General features: G+C 32.0%; 1 long non-coding RNA gene across 1 annotated transcript; it reads right to left on the reverse strand.

Moving 5' to 3' along the window:
* Nucleotides 1–282: 282 nt before the first annotated feature.
* LOC127711743 (uncharacterized) lies at nt 283–16668 on the reverse strand. The gene is made up of 3 exons (XR_007986871.1): nt 16628–16668; nt 693–895; nt 283–490 (listed from the first exon to the last, which is right to left on the reverse strand). It is a non-coding gene; the product is annotated as an uncharacterized LOC127711743 (long non-coding RNA).
* Between the last annotated feature and the right edge of the window lie 4794 nt (nt 16669–21462).

Here is a 21462-nt window from a genome sequence, read left to right on the forward strand (position 1 = left end):
TAGTCCGAATAATTAAAACGTCTTGAAAGGTTATTTTATTGATGTGATGTCTTCCTGTGCAAAAATCAAAATAGCCTTTCAAGATGTCTTATAATTATTCGGACTACATGAAAATGAAAACAACACGTTAAATAATTTCATGCGTCCGAAGCGCTTTTCTGGATTTCACCAGGAACGCCCAAAGCCGAATATTTGAAAGCCGAGGATAGGATGCATCAATACGTCTTTGAATTTGCCATTAACCTTATATTACAGGCATGCATGCATAACGAAATAGGTAAACAAGTCAGGTATCTTTATTAAACAGTCTCATTTTGACGAATATTGTATTTCTTTTATGAGCGACAACAATCACATCCTTGGTAGGAACAGTGGTCTGTGCTTGGGTGTTTGGTATCCACATACTCATGAGGAAAACAAATGTTTCTGCACTCTCCTTGCCCATTTGCGCACTTCATAGACGTCGAACATTCATGATTGAGCTGGTTTCCTGAAAAATATACTAGAAGATAATTCATGCGACCAAATTAAGCATATTCAGAAATTTAATAAAATTAAATTTTAAAGTAATAATTTGTGATGTACTGGTAAAATATAGAAGTACTACTACAAATGTACTAGGTATCTTCAGTTGAAAAATATAAAATCATGAAGAAGAGACGCAATACATTTTTTCTAATCATTTTAAATACCTAGTAATTTTCCTGTTAATAAAGCAGCAGTTGCAGCTCCAGCTCCTGCAAGTCCCTGAAGGAGAGCGCCTCCAAGAGCCGTTTCGCCAAGTAAAAGTGGGATCGCAAATACCTGTTTCTTCTCTTTCTTCTTCTTGCAGTAGACACACTCATATGACAGAAGGAAAATGAAAGCAAAAGTGACTATTTTAGTATTCATTTTTCTGCAAATAAAAGAAATAAATTGTGAATGTGTAAGTGTAGACAGCAAAATAAGAAATAATAATAATGATGAATTCGTGTTAAAGAGAAATGTCAATATGAATTAGTATAGTGCAGAGGTGTTTATGAACATGTTGACCAACCAAACGTATAGTATGATATAAGGCAGGTGTTATTTATGAAACTCAAAAATGAGTGCAAACAGAGGAAGACGATGACACGCTCTATTCAACGTACATGTAGAATTGATATTGCCATTTGATAGCCCTTCTGAAATGAAAGAAGAGTAAATTAAATTTATTTGCTTAACGCTTGATTGGCTTGTATATACATGTATGTTGATGAAATTGTGGCAAATAAAGCAACATTAAACGTATTCTTTATTACGTTATCACCGACAAAAGCGTTATCATGCCTACTAGTCAAGATACAATTAGACACAATACAAAACAAACCTACTATTTGTTCTCGTCATCCAACTAGCCAAGGAACAATCTTCAACAAATTGGTCATTGTGACTTTCAAAATATATACTTTTTCACTGGTGTTAAACTGATTGTGGTAACTGCAGTTACCACGATCCCAATATGGCGGAGGTAGACATAGGTAAGATCGTTTTCTGCTAATTTCTCCGTGTATACGTGTTGTTTTAAAAAAATACTCAGCCGCCAGGTTGATCTGTACGGTTTTGTTGAGTGAGTGGGTTTTTAATATCATAAATGGCCTCGTTACCAAAATACTAGCCATCGAAAATTTAAAGAAGATAATAGTAACTCCAAAAGAAGATAATCGTAACTTGGATTACTATACAAATATATGTATAGAAATGAATCAGAAACTTATAGCTGTTTAACTTTCAAAATAAAAATAAGGAGATGTGGTATGAATGCCAATGAGATAACTATCCACCAGAGACAAAAAGACGAAGATGGAAGCAACTACGGGTCATCGTTCGGCCATCAACAATGTGCAAAACTCATAGAGAAAGCTAACGACAACCACTAAATTACAGGCTTCTGGCTTGGGACAGGCGCATACATAACGTAACAGGGTTAAACATGCATGTGAGCGCTCTCCTCCTTTAACTTGGGACTTTGGTGTAAGAGCAAACCATGAGAATCAATTGAAAAAGGCTTAACGGCTTATCAGATCGACACAAAGTAACAACAACAAAAAACTAACAGAACCTGTGCATTTATGATATAAGCTTTGTATGATGAATCGCCGTGAATTAATCCTTCTATTCTTATAATTGTGGTATATTACTCCCATCTGATCATAGTTTATGCTTTAGGTTCAAACCGTTTCATGCAGTCAGTACTGCTGTCAGCTTCACTTCTTTGTGTAAATATGTCGTCTATGTATTTCCAAAACGGCTTTTTTTATTTTCTCACTGTTTTTTGCTCTTCAGTTCTTCTTATGTAGTAGCATCTCTTTTATCTCCAAATTTATTCTATCTTTTGATTAGCCTTCTTATATCTGCACCCCCTCCCCCAAAGGGTGACTGGGGAATATAAATGTAGTCACTCTTGGTCTTCTTCCGACCGGCAGTAAAACCCATGTCAAAGTGGGGCGTCCGTTTTGGCGGAATTTATAAATACGCAGCCACGTCCGGTCAGAATGGGAACGTTAAATCTGATGCCTCATGCAGAGAGTGCCACGCTCTATGCACGTTAAGAATCCTTGCAACAACTTTTTGAGGGGTCCGTAGTTGACCTGTTGCAAGGAAAAAAATGTCCCTTCTCAACATATACTCATTTTCCAGTGGCAGTTCAAATTTTCCGACCTTCATCCCCTATTACAGGACCTTCCTGTTGTATTTATTATTAATTAGTTCTAGTCCTGAACATGCATTTCATATTTGCCACTGGACTTTAAGCAACAAACAATCAATCAATCAATCAATCAATATTATATCTGCTGTAATCAAGGGCATCCATTTTTTTCACGTTCAGCATTAACAGTCGAAAGCGCATCTGGTGCAGAACCATTGGAATTTGGTACCGTCAATGTGATAACTACCACATTGCCGATACCTCTGTTAGTGGACTATCAGTCATCGTGTATATCACTTGCCCAGTAGCCACTATTTAGGAACTGGCATTAAAATACAGATATTATTTTCATTGCTGATATAAAATTTGAGAAATCATTTAAATAAAGGAATATATCTCCCTCATGCAAAGCTCCGATTCCTTGTCCGGATTCGAGTATACTTTAGGTCCTTTATGTTTTTATCAGCTCTGCAACGTTTGTATTAGGTCTTGGATTTTCAAGATTGTTTTGCCTCAAGCATTATTGGGAAACATCAGTTGTCGAAATACGCATCTTGTGCAATAACATGTGTACGGTTAATGCTATGTATACCAACCTCAGTACTGGCATCCGAATACGGATATTGTTTGATTGAAATTTGCTGTTATGAAATTTTAATAATCATTTTGAATTAAGGAATATATCTCCCTCATGCAAGGCTACGATTCCTTGTTCAAATTTGGTTTTCTTTCATGTCTTTTTTGGTTTTATCAACTCTTTAAGGATGTAGTCAGGTCAGGTTTATGAATTTTTGTCAGATGTTCGGACCAATTGGTTTTTTTCTACGAAACAGGGTAAAATAATTTGCCCCATATCACCCATTTTTCTTTTCATAGAAGACTTCAATAGCTCATAAAAAGGTCATTACCAAAATTTTCTAGATTTTTTTTCTTTCGATTTGAGACCCAAATAATGCCAATGCTAAATATAAGGTAAAAGTCCCAGTCAGCCTTTTCCCGTCATCTAAAAAAAAATCAAATATCTCAAAAAGGAGTTCCGTAACCTATAAATATTTTTAGCTTATTTTGTTCTTTAACTAATGTTCTTCTGACTTATAGTATCAATTTTAAATTCTAGATTTTTTTAATTTCACCTAAGTACATCCTTAACGTTTGTATTAGACTTGGATTTTCAAATATTTTGGCCTCGAGTATTACTGAATTTTAATTGTCGAAATGCACATCTGGTGCAGTACAACTGATACCGTTAATGTCATTTCTACCACTGGGTCGATACCCTCTGCTAGTGGACTATAAGTCGCCGAGGGTATCACCAACCACGTAGCCAGTTCGTCGTTACTGGAATGAATATACGGATATTGTTTGATTGAAATTCGCTGTTATAAAATATTGGTATTTTTTTTTTTTAAATTAAGGAATATATATCCCGCAAGCAAAGCTTTGATTCCTTATCCAGATTTGGCTACTTGTATTTTTATGTCCTTTAGGGTTTTGTAAGCTCTTCAACGTTTGTATGAGGTTTTGGATTTTTAAATATTTTGACCTCGAGCATCACTGAAGAGACATGGTATGAGTTGTAGAAATACACATCTGGTACCATGAATCTCATAACTACCACCGGGTCGACATCTCTGTTAGTGAACTGTAAGTCCCAGAGAGTATTACCAGCCCAGTAGCCAGTACTTTGGTACTGACTTGCAATAACGGATATTGACTGATTAAAATTTGCTGTTATGACATTTAAAAAATCATTTTAATGAAAGAATATATCTTCCTTTTAAGTTTATAATATACCATCAATATTTACCGTAAATTTTAACTTGTAAAATATAGAGACTATATCTACAAAGCAAAGAGTAAATTAGTTTAAGATAACCAATTATTCGCTAGTTATGGTCACACTATCAAACTATTAAACAAGATTTAGATATAGTCGCCGTCCCCGTCAACAGATAAAGTTACGATTATCACTGATAAGTTACTATTGTCATGTCCAAATTACGACTATCTGATAGTCCAGCTACGATTATCATATCAAACAAATTTCATGGAATTACGATTATCTTCCTTAAATTTTGGATGGCTATTATTTTGGTAACAAGGCCATATATGTTATTAAGATCACGCACACACAACAAAACCGTACAGACCAATCTGGCGGTTGGGTAATTCTTGAAAACAACACGTTCACACGGATAAATTAGCAGAACAGGATTTTACCTATTTCTACCTCCGCCATATTGGGATCATGGTAACTGCAGTTACCACAATCAGTTTAACACCAGTGCTTTTTACAGACTTCTGAGTTATTCGGTTAAATCTAAATATATAATCAACATTTTACACCATTCGAGTGCGTTTAAATAAGTCGGTACGAGTTTGCAACGGTTTGAATATACCGTGGTACGAGATAATTATAAACTGTAAATAGTTTCTTGTTGATCTGTCACACTGGGTAACTGGGAGCATTTGACATATAATAAATGGATGGGCCACAGTTGGGATTTACATGCAAAGACACATCTCATTCCATTCTCATTCTGCATAACTACACAACTAAGGAGGTGCCAATGAAATAAAGCAGTAGAAGATGTGATTCCAGTTTAGCCCTAATGTACATTTAGTTTATATTCAGGGGAGGTAACCGAATTTTAACATGGGCGTCATAAAGGGTATGTCTTAATATTTATATATAGACAGAAATAAATGTTTTACAGGTTCAGGTTGGAAATTATTTAAAAAATATCTTTACATGTAGAACTACTAAGGAAATGAAACGAGGACTTTCGCTGTCCTGATGTGTAAAATAATTTAGATTTTATTGGATTAAAATAAACATATTTTGAACAATTACAGTTATATATCCCTCATATTGCTCAATTGTGATGTTAAATAATTAATGTTATATGTGTAGTATGTTTTCCATCAATTATTTTCTGTATCAAGTAAAATCACAAAACAAATGAACTCCGAGAAAAATTGAAAACGGAAAGTCCCTAATCAAATGGCAAAATCAAATGATAAAACACATTAAACGAATGGACAACAACTGTCATATTCCTGACTTGGTACAGGCATTTTCAAATGTAGAAAATGGTGGATTGAACCTGGTTTTATAGCGCTAAACCTCTCACTTGTATGACAGTCGCATCAAATTCCATTATATTTACAACGATGCGTGAACAAAACAGACATAATAGGTAGCATTGTCAAAATATGGGTACATCAGTCATCCCTGTGTCACAATCTCAAAACAAACAAACATTTAACAAAGAAGCACAAAAAGCTTCAGTAACTTTTGATCAGTATTGATGGGTTGTTCTGTAAATGAATAGGATATTTAGTCTGAAATTCTTCCTTGTTTTCGTAAAAATTTTAGATTGTTTGGAATGCTTAGAATATACTGAAACCTTATTTGCAAAACACCAGCTTACATGCACTGAAGACATCAACCTTATAAAACATTAAAAAGAATATACAGGTATTTTTTTGCAAGCTATAAACTTTAACAAAAAAAATTAAAAAAAAAGCAGGAGACAACACCAACCTCTGTGCAACTATCCTTTCTTAAAAAATTGGCATGAAAATTTGTATCATTGGACGGTTTAAACAGTATTTAAAGGTGTTAAATCTTGCTTTTTGCTAAAAAAAAAAAAAACACAACATTTTCGCATAAATTGACCAAAGAATCATATATCAAAGATGGACCATTTTTCACAGGAAAATATTTTTGCTAAAGTTTGAAAGTGTTTTAAAAAAGAAATGATTATTTCTAAAAAAAAAAAATAGAATGAAATAGTTTCACTTTGATGATATTCACAATGTCCCTACATGTTACTCTTCCAGATATGTCACAAAAAATCAATTTTCAAAACTTGCTTCAGGACGATTTTTGGAATTTTGCATGGTTTTCTAGTTCATTTATATGATTTTTAGTTTAAAGCAACTATATGCACAGTATTTATTTGTTTTTACACAGTTTTGATTTAGAAGAAAAACCGACATGGTTAGAAAATACAAATAATTACACCATTACTTACACAATTCTATATTAATATTCTTGTAATGGTTAGAAAATACATAAAATAGCACCATTACAGACTTTATCCTAATTTTATATTCTATTTTTAGAAATTTACCTGTGACGTCACTTTTTGTGGCGTTGATACATTCGTGTGACGCACAGTTCATAATTCTATTGTGGTGTACTGTCGTAAATTAATGGGAGGTGTCCGTTGTTTTTCTGTGGTTTACATGTTGTAATGTACTTTTATATTATTTATTTATGTATTTCGCTGTCCTGAGTGTTCTTGCGTTTATTTGTACTGTATTCTTGTCACGTAATGTTGCCATTTTAGCGGTATTATTAACATTGCCATATACGCGGGAGGTTTGGCTAGCCATAAAACCAGGTTCAACCCACCATTTTTTCTTAAAATGTCCTGTACCAAGTCAGGAATGTGGCAGTTGTTATCAAATAGTCCGTTTCTTTGTATGTTGGCGTTTGTTTTTGTAGCAGTTCAGTATTTCTGTTGTTTCGTTGTTTTCCTCTTATAGTTGATGTGTTTCCCTCGGTTTTGATTTTGTGACCCGGATTTGTTTTCGCTTAATCGATTTATGACTATTGAACAGCGTTATACTACTGTTGCCTTAATTTCTCATGGACAGGCATTTAAGTCAACGTAAATACCGGTTATTCCAACTTCTCAATTCTCCAGAAGTTACAATTCCATTCGTCGGCTTCCAGGGGGAAATGTAAAATCATACCAATAGTTATGATTATGTTTAGTTGTTGAAATATAAATAAGAGAACTGAATTACATCACAGACATTACAAATACATTTTTAAAAGGACAGCAATATCAGAACATAATTGCTTTTGTATAAACTATATGTTAAAAAGTAAATGTTAAAAACACTTTCAGATAATTCTTTGTAATTAAAATACCGAATATAGTGGACAATGAATTATGTTGAAGGCCTCACTGTGACTTTGAGATGACGAACAGCAATACAAACGATGCTCCTATGCTTTTGGTGTGTTTTGTTGCTGTGCATGTACTGATTTTGTGTCATTAATGGATATCCCGTATGCTTTGTTTTTTTCTATTTTATTACTTTAAAAAGAGGGCATAGCATATTTTAAAGAGATATTGATAGAAACTTAGGCTCAGGAGGTCAACATGAATGCTGAACTAAATAATTCAAAATTGAAAAAAATGTTACAAGATGGAGCTTTTGGATTTAATGAGAGTTGCCGGTACCTTTCACTTAGAATTGGTTGTGTATTCGTACATCACATACAAACAAGAGAAGTCCCTTTGCCTTGTTAATGGTCGAGACTTACTGCTAAACAAAACAACACTTTGTGACCATATTTCATTTTAAACTTCAATAGCATTTTTTTTTTAATTATGCTTTAAGGTGTTTACATTGTAAAAATATGTTCAAGCGCTGTCTACTTATTTTGTTTCGAAAAACACTTAATGATGACATGCATATAGGGTATGTTATAATCTCTTTAGAACAGTTCTATTCAAGAACAGTTCACCCTAGACAACTGCTCCGACTTGAAATGGCTAAACCAAACAGGATCAGTTGTAGGCCGAGGATAATGTCCAAATCTGTTATAGATAAGTTCCAAATGACATAGACATGAGCGGGGAGTGTTTTATACTGAGTTTACCTGTTTGGACACTATAACTTAATAGTAATATAACCTTATGTGGAGCAGGATCTGCTTACCCTTCTGGAGCACCAGAGTTCACCCCCAGTTTTTGTGAAGTTGGTGTAGATCAGTCTTAAGTTTTCTATGATGTATGTTGTGTACTGTTAATCTTTTCGTCGTTTTTCGTTTTTTGCCATGTCATTGTCAGTTTGTTTTCGATTTATGAGTTTGAATATCAGTTTATTATCTTTTGCCTCTGTCATAATACACATTTGAGGTTAATGCTGTAAATTATGACATTCCCGAATTACAAAACTTTATAAAACTAAACCAAAACAATAACATTAAAAAAATAAACAATACTAAGTAACTAAATAACCAAGAACAGTAACTTACAACAATTTTCTAGAATATTGTATTTAAAATGCATATACTATCAATTCATAACAGTCTATTAAAATGCTTGTTATTTTGAAACAGAGGAGCAAACATCCTTAACATACAAGTGACTAAGATTTTGATAAATCTAACATATCAAATTGAAGAAAAATGTTCACAATCGTATTTTACTGAAAAATGTGAATTATTTGTCTATTTTTTTATTTACCGCATTAAACAGCGTAATCATAAACAAGTTTTGAAAAAGATAAGTAATCTATGCAAGAATTTAGGAAAGATTCGCACAAACATTTCACAATAGATATTAATATGTAAACGAAGATTCAAAGAACATTTGTACAAACTTGAACCCTTGCTCTTTTACCCATAACAAATTGAATTCTTTAAATCGATAAAAATTGTAATTCGTTACCAAATCGACGAATCAATTTTAAGAATTAAGTTATAATAGGTAGAAGTTTTACAAAATAGATTAGCACATAAAACAAAATTTAAAACTTCCTTAAATAAGTACTACTGCAGTACTGTATTAATTTACTTACTTGTTTTAGTAAGGTTGCAAACAAACTGCGAAACAAATGGGAGTGAAATTTATTTAAATTGCAAGCAAGTTTTATCATTGGGAATAGTGACAGATGATGCAGTCAAAAGTCATTGTATTGCATTAAACTAATTCAACTTTCATACCATACGATAATCTTTTAGATAACTTAAAACTTTGTGCCTAAAATCCCATTTAAGAACTTATAATTCATCAGGTACAATACTGCTTTTGATAAGGAATGAACCAAAATCAATGCTTTTCAAAAGCCAGCCTTTATCAAAATAACAGCAAAACGTAGTTAATGAACTAGTTAAAAGCACTGTAATATTAGTTGTAGAACACTTGCTAGAGGCCGAGATGAAAGGATATTTTACTGGTTTTTTTGTGTAGTTTAGGTAACCAATGCATAGTAGGAACCTTCAAATGTTTAGAAGAGGCCTTAAGCTGTGATGTGGTTATGATATGATTGTTTACGTTATGACTATCTGTGGAGCGCACTGACTTGAATGTTGAAAAGCTTAAAATTTCATCCTTAAGAACTTCCGTGTAGAATTTACGTGGCAAACCACCACCACTCTGATTGGTGCTTTGTCGGCCAGTACAATCACAAACCGCTTTGCGAGTACTTGAAGTTTGTATCTTATTCTAGAAAAAGGCGTTTTATGTACTATTTTATTTATTTCTAAAATGTTTTCAAAATGTGATTTATTAATTTATCTATTTTAGATGGAGGACGATATTTTGGTACTTTTTTATAAAAGTTTTTAAATTCTTGGTCTTGATCGATATTGAGATCCCCGTAATAACATCGTAATTATGTCCTTTTTAATTACATCAGGTCTTCAATTAGGTTCCTTTAGGTTTTTGAATATATTGGCCACTAGCATCGTTGACGAGATGTTAATTGACGGAATGCGCTTGTGCTGAAGTAGAATTAAAAATTAAAATTATGCCATTCACCTTATATAGTATTGCTTAAGGATGAACGGTGTCTCTTTCTGAACATCCCTTCTGGGCATGTTCCAACAATACATGTTTGGGTTAAAAATATTTTATCAATTAATATACAGCAGAACCATACAAAACTTGAGATTTAAAGATTAAACTATTGGAAAATTATCCTCAAATGTATTTAAAACTTTGAGAAAAAAGTCCTTTTAAAATCAAGGGCACATATTTTCTAGTATATTGAATTTGCTAGGACAATTCAAGTTGTGTGTGTGTTTTTTTTTTAAAGAAAAATAGGCCTGTGATCCTCTATTTTTTTTTGATATTTCGGAAGAACTTATAAAAAGTAATTCTCTCATTTAATTTCAACCAATTATGTCGTTTAATGTTTCCCCAATAAAGTAACACTAAGTTTCCCCTTAGCTATATAACTCATATGAAATAACTGTGATTTCATAATTTGAATGTATTTTTACGAAAAAAAAAACAAGGTTCGTGACCCCAAGATTTTATATTGAAATTTGAAAGTACATTGACCCAGACGTCTTTTACTGAAGTTTAAGAAACTTCTATCGCGTCGAACATTTAGACACCCCGAGTTACCTTAAGGTATTTGCAATACTACTGAGATCACTGATCTATGAAGTCAAAGTCAGTTAAACCTACTATATCGGACATGTAGACCATGCAAATAGTCTACATGCCAAATATGTCTGCGTTATTACTCATAACAAGTGAGAAAATCACGTAATAAAACTAAACATTTTTTCAGCAATCACCGAACCGTGAAAATGAGATAACCAGACGAAAACATCGTAAAATAAGACATACACCATACATGTATATTGATTTATACTTCTTCTACCTTCTAAAATATGTCCATCGGCGAGCGTTCATGTGAAATGTAATTTATGTTTATGGTTCAAATAGTACCTCCGTCGCCGCAGCTGCTTTAGCAGTCTAATGTTTCGTATTTTGCATCATTCTTCACAGACTAGACAAAAGCCGAATCCTTATATAACGTTAAAATTAGAGTAAAAAAACTTTCTGCGTCAACATTTTCTTCAATATCACCACATTTGTACTGGTAATGATCAACACAACGGTATTACTAGTGGGGCAGAAACTATTCAAAACCTTGTAGTGTTGTGTTTTGTATTGTTGGCTGTTGTTTGTCTTTCAATCACGGTTTTAATGGATATGGTATTGTATGTCCTTTCACTACCAACGGTTGCGATTGCTCTTTGGTATTTTGTTACTCTTAAAAAGATCAGCAACATATTATCTTAATATAACATCTCTCTTCTTCTTCATGTTTTTGTATGGAAAAAGATGATTTTTTTTCTATTTTAAAATAACCTGAAGACATATAACATACATATATATAGGTTTTGTTTACTCGCTGCTTTTAAAAGTGTAATTGTATTTTTATGTTAGAATAACGTGAAATTCTAGTGCAAATCTTGCAGTGAATTTGTGCAAAACGATTATTGATCCAAAAATCACGTTCATGTTCTGCTTATTTTTTCGAAAGTTTAGAAAAACTATAAGTTGATTAAAATCTAATCTGTCAATAAATCCGTCTCATATTCCTTTTAAAATGCATGTCACTTACTATGAAAAAACCCGCTGTGAAATATATTTATTCGATGTTTGCTTATTTACAATGAGCTAAGTTAAAAGCTGACATATTTATGAATTTGATCTATTTATTTCTACTTATTTCCATCATATTTACAGGTCACTAAGTTGCCTAGAACAATATTTGAAACTGAATGATAGGTTTTTCCGCTTTAATACCTTGAACAATCACAGACGGAAACGTATGATAATTTAAAAAAATCCACAATGGAATCAACAGTACAAATTTCAATATGTTATTATTTTATGTTAACACGGAAGAAACTTTTGCAAAACGTGTACTTGACTTTATTCTGTTGTGTCATATTTCCCGGCATACACGGTTTTCAAGCTTAAGTATTTTAATTTGAACATTTTCTGAGATCCTATACTATAGAAAAGCTCACTTGCAATATAATCATATTTGTATAAACAATATGAACTTTATTTAAGCCAATGATTAAGATTGAAAAAAAACTGTTCAAATGACGTCAATTCATTAATGTTTAAGATGAAAATGCAATTTTTCTTCTTTCATTCTTTCAAAATAAAAATAAAAAGATAACACATATTTGAGCAGAACTTGCCATGAAAGGATTTGTTTTCTTCGGCAAAAGGAAACTGATAAGGTTAATAACATGTTTCTGAGAAGAAGATAAAAAACAAACGATGTAAGGAAGGACAATTGTAAAAAAACTCAAATTAAAGCTTTCATAATGAGTGAGGATTGAATGTCGCTGGACATTAACTAGAAATATTTTATTTCAATATAATAATAAAAGAACCTTTGGCATTTATCATATTATACTTGATCATGAACGAAAATAACTACACAACGAATAAGAATGAATCTACAGATGAATTCTAACGATTTTGTTAACTAAAAAACTCATAAAACGCAACGTTGTGAATTACCAATAGCCATGACGGCAAGAGCAATGATACTGTCTGACAGACATTCACAAATGCTAATAACTTTTTCATACACCAAGTAAAGTTTACCAATTGCTTAATGTAATGTAAGAAATATCTTTTACACATTTAAATGTTCACACTAATTAATAAGCCAGTGAAATATGGTCTTGATTTTATGAACAAAATTAAATGGACATGTATACTTTACAATCATACTATTATCCACAAAATACCATTGGTCTTCTACTACTAGTATTTGAAGTAATGATCTAATAGATTTAAATAAAAGATGAATAAATTATCAATAAGAGTGAGTTCAAGGTCAAATGAACCTATAATATGTACAATTACACATCATGATTTTACTCACCAAGTGCAGCAGACATATTCCTGATTAATTATCGAGAAAACGGAATAAATCAAGAAAATTGAACATAGATGAACATTCTAAGAAAACAAAACCAATCTCCGATTACCTCTGTAAGGTCGATATGAACATCTTATATACTGTTTGTATAGTAATTGAGAAAATGACATTATCACTAAAACGTTAGTGTTGATCATTTAAAAGAAAAGCAAATGTCAGATGAATATTGAAAGACTTACAGCTACAGATACAGCTTACTATACGGTACGGCCTTTGCTAATTTTTGAAAGCCCAACATTGCTGTGTAGTTGTTTATATATCCATATCATTTGGCCTTTGATGAAAGCTGTCTCATTGACAATTATACATCTCCTTTTTTATTTCCATACACCACATATAGTAACAACATTAACGATACCATTTTTTTTCTGCATCATATGAGCATTTACATTTTACGAAGAGAACGTTAACGTGATGTTGATTACTGAAACATAATTGAGTCAAGGTTTGGTGAACAGTTTTGTCTGAAATTTGTACCTGACAATTATTTAGTATACCAAATGAATCATAATATATGAAAGAAAAACCCGATCTAGATGTTTGGGAAGTTGTTAGATCGTGAAAATGAGATAGAGACTAAAACAAAACAAAAAGAAAAAGGTAATTCGAAATTACATTTGTTTACAAGATGTGATCTAAGGAGGAGTGATTTGATTTATAACAGAGGATCCCATAACATGAAAAAAGAATACTGTAATGAAATTAAGATGGTTCTCCATACATGTATATACAGCCAGGGGTTACTAGCTCAAAAACTGTTTTGACATGATCATTTACATATGGTCTTCTTCCGTGTACACGATAGACCTTCTCACAGTAGTGAACAGTCATGCTAAGTTTTACCCCTGAATTCAAAAGGGTTTAAAGTTTCAGAGAAGAAACGGTTTTGAGCTTTTGCAAAGGAGTTGAACTGTTTGTGACCATGGCTTTAAATTTTAAATTCTGTAGACGATATAACTTCTAAAAGTGGTTTATAATCATTATGAAAATTAAAAGATGTAGTATAATTAAAATGAGACAACTATCGACAAGAGACACAATGACGTAGATGTAAGAAATTACGGGTCACCGTACGGCCGTCAACAATTAGCAAAGTCAATATTGCTAATAAAAGTAACCTATAATAAGACTAAGCATGACCAAATGTAAATTAATATAAACGATAATACCATTGGCATAATCAATGTAAAACACAATAAAGGAAAAAGAAAATGATAGACACTGACAAACGGCAACCATTAAATAACATGAATAACAGACTCAAACTCCAATTAGTATTTGAAATAAGTTGAAATGATTGTTCGATTAGTTCAACTAAGTTACTGACCATAAATATCAGTCTACAGTTTTCTTACATGTACACAACACACTTTATGTGAGTGATGAACAACTGTTTTAAGAATCATGACTGAACTTTAAGAGGTTGTAAAATTAGAGAGCGTATAACATCTGTGACGAACAAAGACACAGACGTACAAGCATATTAAGATAAGTCCTCCAAAGATAAATGAGCGCGGCCCTTATTACCAATTCAATTTTCTTTGTGAAAAAAAAACTCTTTATACTTTAATTCATGCCAGACGTCGTCTCTGCAGTAGTCTGTATATGATTCTCGTGTCTAACATTTCCTACATTTGAAGAAGGCGAGAAAATACATGATACATGTTTCCGAATGCAGGAAACCTGAAACAAGTGTATCTTCAATACTATTTGATATAGTATTTCAAGACAAAAAGGTTTCAGAACCAAACTAATGTGGCGTTTGAAAAGAAACAGTAAACTTAATGTTGCATCAAATTTGCCTCTGCGAATTGTAACTTTACAAAACATATTTTTTAGTTTAACATTGGTGGTAATCGTTCAAACATAAAAGATCTTGTGCATTGCATTGACATGATCGATTTTGTGTGTGTTCTTTTTGATGTTTTGTTTTGTATTGGTCCTTTTGAGTCTAACGTTTTCTACCTATGTTTTACAATTTGTCCATATTGTTCAAATGTTTTATTTGAATAATGGCATTCCTAGTTTACATATTTATGGGGGTGAAATGATAAGATACACAGCAACATCTGAAATGATTGCAGGCGTAACATAAACTAGATGTGTGGCAGTATACCAGGTTCAATGGGCGATTGAAATCCCCATTTGAGAATAGCCCATAGTTTACATGACTGACTGAAACTCAGATGACTGTCATACTTCAAGTGGATGATTTATAGCAATAAGTCGATGAGTCTAGCACTGGGGAGATACCTCAGCTGGTGGACAACTAGTCCCATACTGTATAATCGGTTCAGAAGTCAGGAATTTCGTGCTGACATGATGTAAAACATGCTATTTCTGTCGTATATATACTTTATTTATATGGGACAAGGGTAAACTATTAGAGTTTTCTCAATAAAACTTGTTATGTTAACATATGTAGTATTAAATGAATGATTGCGATTACAAAATGTGTATGCCATACTGCTTCTCTCCTTTATTTTTAAAGTGTAAAAAACATTTAGAAATAAATTTTTAACATGTATTTTTTTTATCCAATTCTTCAGCACACAAGAAGTATTATTATTACAAAGGTTGTTAAAGTTTTATGTAAGAAAAATAATGGTTACTTATAAACGTTAGTCTTAAATATCTTTTGATAGGTTTGTTTATAAACAGTTTTGATTGATTGGAGCAGAGTAACTCTCTAAGTAATCCATCGCATTAGTATTTAATGACATATACGGGTTTAAATATTCATCTTGCTGAGTGCTGGTTCCATCATTTCCAGCTGAAGAATGAGTGCTGTTCGATGAGAACGAAGAATTCCTGGATTCAAAAAGAATTCTAAACGACTCCGCTAAATCTTCTGTGTCGTTTGATGTACATCTTGTATATGGTAGGATTCCTGCTTCCTGGGTTCGATCTGTTGGGAAAATTGTTTCATAATCCCGAAGTTGTGTTTCTGAAAGGTTTGTTAAAGTTGAATGACAACTAGGTATACTACCATGTACACGTTTCTCCTGCTGTTGATAACAAGTATCATCAATCACATCCAAGTAAGGACCTACTTGTAAAGCGAAGGTCTGATCTTCCGTTTTTGAATTTGTGGAAGCTTTTGAATCATGATCTACGGAAAGGGAACATCCGTTTCTTATCATTTGCCTCTCATCAATAGATTCGTATTCGGAGGAGCAAATTTCATATATAACCTCCTCGTCAATCTCAAGTTCTTGCTCTCTTTCATTAGTACCATTATTGTGCATTTGGTTTTCATTCTTTTGTGGAAACATCTTCCCTTTACTGTTACGATTAATACATATATTGCTTCCTACTGATAGACTTAATATAACTATAAGACCAACTGCAAGTAACATGTAATATAAATGGTCGCGTAAAAACTCTGAAAAAGAATAATTAATGCCACAAAAACCATTAATACGATAATAAACTTACATATATCAATTTGAATTTTCCCTTCAGACCTTAACTTAAATCAATAAAACAAAAATGTACAAGGTCAAGTACAATTGATATGTTTATTAAAATTTTCAACAATTATAACAACAATTATATATTCATATATCATTCCCGACTTTATAACTATTTGTAATAATAATGCCCACTATATGTAAAAATACTCTAAGACTATGTATTGGGATACATACAGAATAAAATAAAAACTGTTGTAGGATGCATATATGCGACAAATCGAAAATGCTATACAAAAGGAAAGAACACATTATTTTGAGTATGGACCGACTAGTCTTTGTTCACCTCCTAATCCTTATACGTACGGAAAAGCATCATATTCCAATTTTCAAGTTTTCGGTTAAAACTGCTTGGGACGGAAACTTTGAGCTCTCACACTCTCATCCCAGGAATAGATTACCTTAGCCGTATTTGGCACAATTTTTTTGGAATTTTGGGTCCTCAATGCTCTTCAACTTTGTACTTGTTTGGCTTTTTAACTATTTTGATCTGAGCGTCACTGATGAGTCTTATGTAGACGAAACGCGCGTCTGGCGTATTAAATTATAATCCTGGTACCTTTGATAACTGTTCAAATATAAAATTCCAATAGCAAGTGATCTTTGACCTTAATAATGTCAGATTTTAATACAAGTGTAATGTATTGAATTGTTTTACCAATGCATGCTATAAAATAGGCAGCTCTAGCCAATTAAAAAAACAAGCGAAAGAAAGAAAAAAAAAACAATGATATCACGCATCTTAGTTATATTCACAAGGTTTGAATAAATTTGAATATCCTTACATAATTACTGAGGGTTACTTGGATTTTTTTTGGATAATTGTAGTATTAAATTATTAAAAGATGTCATTTGTAAATTCATGTCATGTTTGTCTTATGTCCATTTATTGGCAGGGTCTGAATAAAGTATACATCCATTGACCTTATATTATTTACACAACAAGACTTTATTTGGTGATAAGATAATTCAGCCAATCAGAATTGAGCTTGCATTCTACTTTGGTTTGCTGTTTTACCAAATGGCAGGAACTCATTCAGATTTGAACTTGAATATTTTAAAAATGCCGAGTTGGATGAAAGACTTGCAAGTTTCAATGGAGAATTCACAAAAAGAGTATGATAATGTTATTAATATGTCTGTTTACTATTTCTGTATTATTTGCAATTAATAAAAATGTACCACAGCGGCTTGGGAGATAGCCTTTATTGAACGTAACAGCAAATGGAAATATAAATGAAATAAACAAATTTTGTATATTGAACGATCAACCTTGAAAGGAAAGTTAAAGGTTTTGAATAATATAAAACTATCATGATTACAATAAAACAAGTGTAACCTTCATAAATTATGTAATTTGTATCCTCGTACTTTCATTGGGTCAACAAAAACATGTATTGACTAATACATGCAATATGAAAAGGCTGTGATTATACAGATATTATTTCTTAAAATCACTTGGGTAATAATTGAATTACTTGCATATTATTTGGTTATTACTTTGAATTACTTACATGCACTTGTCATGGGTAATTATTTTGAATTACTTGCAACATTTCTTGTTATTTACTATGCATACTTATGAAAATACATGCAATTACCTATAGTTAATATTCAAATATTATTTGCATTTACTATTAATTAACAAACAAGATTATTTGGAATTACTTAAATAATATTAGTTATGGATTAATAATAAATTATTTATTTAACGATTTCTATAAATTGACAACTCAAAATTTATGAAATTGATTACTTTAAATTAACATGAATAACTAGGAAATAAATAACTACTGTCATTACTAATAATTACTACCCACGACTTCGTTCCAATAATTTAATAACTTTTTTTTAGAAATTCAAAGTACTTGTTTAATTAAGGAATGGCTGTTCTATTTTTCTATGAAGAAATATTATAAAAAATGTGATGCACACAGAATAATCCGCGTAACAGGTTATTTAAAAGTGTTTGAGGTTATTTTGAATAGACAGAAAAAATATAATATTACATTGATTGCTTATAATTTAATTCTAAATTCCGTTTTAAGCAATAAATCCTGAAAAAACGGTGTTGACGTCACAGTTACATGATAAAACTATGTCTATGAGCTAATAGACAAAACACTATCACACAATCAGAAGACGTGTTACATCCAGAATTAAATTATTCATGTTTAGCTTGTTTAATATGATATTTGATCTTGTAATAGGTAATTGTACCTGTTGTATGTGTTGCGTCATTTCTGTTTCCTTCTCTTTGGTTTGTATCCTTAGTTTCTGAAGGTAAAAATACGAACTGTTTTTTTAAATTCTGATTAATAGTTAGTTGTTTTTAGAACACATGCATTTATTATTAACGTTCATGAAATGAAATGATATAAAAAATACAAAATAGACTCATCTAACATCTCGGGCAGATACAGCCAATAGAGAGCCTCTGCATTGGAATGTTGAGGTGTTAAAAAGGAACATACTAAAAAGGGACACTCGAAATATAAGTCGAAGAAAAACTGACGCCATGGCAAAAAAACGAAAAACGACTAAAAGAATAACAACAGTATACAAAAAACAACTTAGAAAACTAAATACTGAGCAGGAGGAAACCAACCTAACACCGGAGATTATGCTTACTGCGGAAAGACTGCTCATTGTCGCCAAAGAACATAAATGTAAGGAAGACAATTATAAACAATCTTACAGAACCGATATCATCTAATTTAGATAAACATGATAAAAGCCACAGCTCTCAAATTCTATGATAATAATGATAGCAAACAACGGAAACAAAACCATAAGCTTTCAAGAAGTACCATATGGCAAAATTCTATGTAATTTATTCATATGACTTGCGCCACGAGACTTTGGTCCTTTTAATTAAATTACCTCCCTTAGTTGTAGGTTAGAACTATAAATTATGTTACATTTGCGAATAATCCAGTCTTTTTTCCTTCTTTACAAATATGTATTGTAATTCTAAGGACAAATGCCAAACGACTATTAACGAAATGGGAAGGATTAAATCATCATGCTTATAAAAGAATTATAGGAGCTGGTGAGATAAAAGTTATTTAACCTTAAAATACAAACGGCAATTTGTTTTCCTATATGCGGACAAATCATGAAGAATCTCTTCTTGTATCTTGATTTCTAATTTGACTCTAGCTGCTTGAAGATTTTTTGTTATTTTCTATAGCAAACTTACTACGGTTACGTTTCCGATTTCAAACTGAAAAGGTAAAGAATATGCCACTTTGAAAATTCTTCACCTTCATTGTGATAATTTAGTTTGCTCGTTATTTTTGCTGATTACAGTTTCTCAATACATATTTAGTTTTTTGTTCGAAATAACCATCCGTTAAGGTTTATAACTTATGTAAGGAGTTCACTGACAATTTAGACAATTTCACACATTTGTGGATTTTGTTATTGGTCATGCTTATGTATTCAATTGTTTTCAATGGCAAAAGCGTTAGGCCAATATATATTCAAACGAGGCAATTGACAATTTCAGTTATGTTTGTATGACATTTTTGATGATCATTTTAAATTTATAGTTTGACAGTTTGATTTAGAAGAAAAATCATGGTTACACCATTAATAACACAATTCTATATTAATATTCTTGTAATGGTTAGAAAATACATCAAATAACACCATTACAAATTTAATCCCAATTTCATATTGTATTTTTTAAAATTTACCTGTGACGTCACTTTTTGTTACGTTGATATATTCGTGTGACGCACAGTTCATTATTCTATTGTGCTGTATTTGTGTTCTGTCGTAAATTAATTTTAGGTGTTCGTTGTTATTCTGTGGTTTACATGTTTAAATGGACTATTATATTATTTATTTATGTATGTCTCTGTCCTGCATGTTCTTACATTTATTTGTACTTTATTCCTGTCACGTAATGTTGTCATTTTAGCGGTATTTTTAACATTGCTATATAAGCGGGGGGTTTGGCTAGCCATGAAACCAGGTTCAACCCACCATTGAGTCTTAAAATGTCATGTACCAAGTCAGGAATATGGCAATTATTATCACATAGTCCGTTTTTATGTATGTTGGCGTTTGTTTTTGTAGCAGTTCAGTGTTTCTGTTGTTCCGTTTTGTTTCCTCTTATAGTTGATGCATTTCCCTCAGTTTTGGTTTGTGACCCGGATTTGTTTCAGTTAAATCGATTTATGACTATTGAACAGCGGTATACTACTATTGACTATAACTCGACCGGCACTAAAAAATCGAAGACAAATTTCGGTTATGTAGATTTTAATGGATTTCAATGAACGTAATCTATGTATTACTGTTTTTTTTTATTAAGTCAAGGATTTCGCAACCACACATTACTAAAAACCCTTACCAAATTCTTCCATAGATACAAAGATTTGGTTTGGAAGTTTGGTTGTATCTGTAGAAAACTTATTTCAAACAGGATAGCACATCCTTATTTTCACAGAGATGTTGTTTACAGAGCCAAGAAATGTAGATACGATCCGGTTAAACTTATCGATCCTTTAAATAAACTTATTCTAAAAGGTTACCAATATAACACTGTAATTCGATCTTTGAATATTGTTTTATTGGTATTAATATTGATTTTCATATCAGTAATTCAAAATCAAACTAAATATCATTTTATAGCTGACTATGCGGTATGGGGTTTGCTCATAGTTGAAGGCCCTACGGGGACCTCTAGTTGTTAACTTCTAAGTCATTTGGTATCTGGTGGAGAGTTGTCTCATTTGGATTTGTACCACATGTTCCTATTTATATTTTACTTGTAGATCTAGTCTTGCT

The sequence above is a fragment of the Mytilus californianus genome, unplaced genomic scaffold, assembly GCF_021869535.1.
Source record: "Mytilus californianus isolate M0D057914Y unplaced genomic scaffold, xbMytCali1.0.p SCAF_8, whole genome shotgun sequence".
NCBI lineage: Eukaryota > Metazoa > Mollusca > Bivalvia > Mytilida > Mytilidae > Mytilus > Mytilus californianus.